Source organism: Octopus bimaculoides, chromosome 10 (assembly GCF_001194135.2).
Source record: "Octopus bimaculoides isolate UCB-OBI-ISO-001 chromosome 10, ASM119413v2, whole genome shotgun sequence".
NCBI lineage: Eukaryota > Metazoa > Mollusca > Cephalopoda > Octopoda > Octopodidae > Octopus > Octopus bimaculoides.
The window spans coordinates 66409786-66413829 of NC_068990.1; the positions used below are offsets into that span (position 1 = coordinate 66409786).

Below are 4044 nucleotides of genomic sequence, written 5' to 3' on the forward strand. Positions count from 1 at the left end.
TATATGTATGTATATATATGCGTATATAGAAACATATTATACATGCACATAAGCATTATCAATATATACATGCATATAATATGCGTGTATAGAGACATATTATACATGCGCATAGGCACTATCAAGGTATGGGCTAGAAATGAAATCAAAATTCAGAAGTTAATGAATATTGATATGTATATATATATGAAAATATTCACATAAACTACTATTTGGCATATACACTATTCACATAAATATTCACATAAATACTGTTTGGCATATATATTAGTATAGCTAATATATATGTACGCTATTTTTTCATACATACATACATACATACATGCATACATACATACATACATAACATCTTAAGATTTGGAAGGCAGCTCCTTAAGGAACAATCTTTGTCTGATAACCTAGAATACATGCCCAAAGAAGTTGCACGACTCTACTGCAACATCTCATGAGATGGAAGGATGAGCCTATATAAGTAGAAGACTATACATGGATATATTAGTAGAAAGCTCCGTGATGATAGTAACATCGATCATCAAAACTGTTTATCATGGACGAATAATCGGATTACTACCTCCCACTTTGAAGGGTATGTGTTGCAAACCAGGAAGAGGAAATATCAGCCAAGTACCTGATGCACAAATGGGATCGAGATGCAGGAAAAACCCGTCGATTGTGACAACCGACGCAGCCTTTGTGGAATTCACACTAAAGATATCACTCACATTATAAGCTTTTGGACGAAAATGTCATCACGGTTTATCTACCGATGAGACATAGCTAGGACACTCTATAATGAAATAATGAAATTCATTGGAAGGATAAACCTGAGGACAAAGAAATAAAAACCCACAATATGGTAGAAGCCATAGCTACTCATAATAAAAAGGAATGTACCAGTGAAGGCCTCAATAAAATGTAATCACAACAGACTTGATATAATGATTTGGGACAGAGAAGAGAAACTGTGCAGTTTTGGAAATTAGCTGCTCAGCGGATGTTAACATAAAGCAGAAGATCAGTGAAAAAGAGAACACCTATGCTGAACTATTGAGAAATTTGCAGTTACTCTATCCAGATTACAAGTTCAGGTTTATACCTGTGATTATTGGGACCCTGGGATATGTAACACATTGCCTAAATACCAATCCTGAGAAATTACGCTTATTAAAAGCAGAACAGAGAAAGCTAATTCGAAGACTACAGTTCATCACTGAGACTATAGAAATCTGTAAAACTTTCAGCAAGTTTATCATTTAAGTATATATGAGCAAGTCTAGACATGCAGCTATATACATGAAAATACGTACATAAAACTTACAAATTTGCACATACATACATACATACTAGCTACAGCGGTACATATTCTAAAATTGGAACGATACAGAGAAGATTAGCATGGCCCCTGCGCAAGGATGACACGCAAATTCGTGAAGCGTTCCATATTTTTCTAAAGGCGGTGCTCCAGCATGGCCACAGTCAAAAGACTGAAACAAGTAAAAGAGTAAAAGAGTATACATACATACATACATACACACGAACAAACAAAAATACCCTGTTGCTGATGTTGAAATTGTAATGAAGGAACTTTGGATCTAAGGTTAGAAATCGGTTCTTTCTCTATTGGCAAGAAATCTTAAAATATACTGAATAATGACATACATACAAGCGATCTTACGTACATATATACATGCACACATACGTACGTACGTAAGTACCTACATTTACTAAAGTTTGTAAAAACAGAAACAGAGACAGCCGCATCTACATACACACATATTTATAATCATCCAAGCTCCTACATAAATATCTGTGTGCACATGTGCATATATAAAGACATGCCTACAGATACACACATGTATGTGGACATACAGTAACTTTCCGTCATTTATACTTAGTTGATCTGCAAATACAGTTCAGCACATACACACATACACACACACACACATCTACATAGACATATCTTCAGAGGTAGGTATGAATGTATATACACGCCCTCTCTCTATGAACATGACTATTCATGTGTAGTCGTGTCCTCTATACGTTTATATACATACTCATAAACTTGTATATAAATGTGTGCACTTATATGCAAATATATGTAAATGCAGACTTATGCACATGAACACATGTATGTCAACGCAGACGTACGTACACCAGGGCATGAAAAGAAAATATACAAAAGATGCAGATATACAAATGTACAAAAATATGCAAATATAAAATACAAAATTATATAATTTCATGGCACAGAGTTATGAATACATTGATGCTCACAAGCTTAGACAAATGTCTTAATTTTGCAAATATATTGGTATACGGATTGCTCAATAATAAAAGATATGTGAATGGAGAATATATAATGCAATATATGGAAACTCTAGGAATACAGAGAAATTAAACGGTAAGTATATAATGTGCCGTATGATTATTTTGCAATAACTGACGATTTGTATTGTAATCAGTTATGTTTTGTTTTACTAAACCAATAAATTTTAGCGATTATCAGAACACAAATTTAAAATCTATGTAAAATTTTATAAACATTAAAAGGGAACCAAGGATGTATAAATGTAGAGATATAAAATTTTATGAATGGACGTATAAAATGTAAATATTCAAATAAGTGGGGAAAAGGTAAACAGCAAATATATTAACAAATACTCGTATGCGAAAAATAAAAATTAGTTTAATTATTGTTGTACTGTATTAATACCATCGCAGTAACAAAGGAGCATCATGGACTAATGGACATGGAGGTATGTTAGAACTAAAGGAAAAATAGGGCACTTATGTTACATGTGCATAGGTTGTGGCTGTGAGTATTATGATGAAGGGTAACAAGGCACCCGAGATATAGGCAGGTAACTGCTGGTCTTAAAACACGTAGAATGTACGATGCTGTCCGCTGGTATTTCATGAAAGTTACCGTCTATAAGGGTTATGTTTTAGCATAAGTGAACAGATCAACTCCCGAGGATCATTATCAAGAAACCCAGAGTAGCGACTTAAAAGGATAAATATATCATATTTTCTTTCCTGCTCCCTCTCCTCACCTATACATACACACGCACAAAGACGTGCTCACATACATACACACAAAAACTTGCACACATACATACTCTCACTTTCTCTCTCTGTCTCTCTCTCTGTCTCTCTCTCTGTCTCTCTCTCTGTCTCTCTCTCTCTCTGGCTCTCTCTCTCTCTCTCTCTTACACACACACACATACACACGCACACATATATTAACAGATAAATACTGCTAATATAGGCCAAGACCAGTTGCATCTACGCTTAATATTGACTGATGTTAATGGTGCTTGAGGGGTATATTACTAAAAACGAAGCTATAAATTTGATATGCTCTAGATAAGTTTACGTTCTCTTCTTACAAGAGAAAAGCGTCTGAAATGGCAATGCAGCGTTTGTCAGTTGCATCATTTCATTTTTACTACGACTCTACAAATGTTGTTTGACCTTTTCCTTGCCATCACAAAACTTCTACAAGTTTGATTCATTTGTGATAGCTACATCACATCTGTTCTTGTTGCTATGTCTATTTACATCCCTTCACTAGAGCCCAAACCATAAAACTCCACTAGCCATTGATTCTTTATCTTTTTATGAAACTCGGAAGAATGAGAGGCAAGATCAACCGATGCAGGATTTAGATTTACCAGAGGAACAACTAGATTTCATGTGTCAGTCATTCTTTATCCTCGTTTTCTGCTACCTTATCGCACTTGATTCTGATATGTGTGTGTATGCTCGTGTGTCTATATGTAGACACACAAACTAACATAGACTACGCGCGCGCGCGCGCATTCACACAGCACCAAAACAAATAAGAAAAAGTGTGGTGATATTGTATTTGTGTGTATATAGTTGAGAATATTTCCACATGTGTTATAATAAAATATTATCATGACTACAGGATAAAAAATGAACAAATCTTATCTTCGCATGCAAAAGTTATGCCACCCTTAAATATTTTAATGTTTAAATTGCACACACACGCACACACACACCCACACACACACACACACA

The 4044-nt window shown here is 34.8% G+C and overlaps 1 protein-coding gene and 1 non-coding gene across 2 annotated transcripts in view; both read left to right on the forward strand.

Annotated features, from left to right (window-relative positions):
* LOC106883815 (uncharacterized) overlaps positions 1–4044 on the forward strand; it is a 1102017-nt gene that overhangs the window by 689298 nt on the left and 408675 nt on the right. The window lies entirely within an intron of this gene.
* LOC128248962 (U6 spliceosomal RNA) lies at positions 1341–1447 on the forward strand. The gene has a single exon (XR_008265108.1). It is a non-coding gene; the product is annotated as a U6 spliceosomal RNA (small nuclear RNA).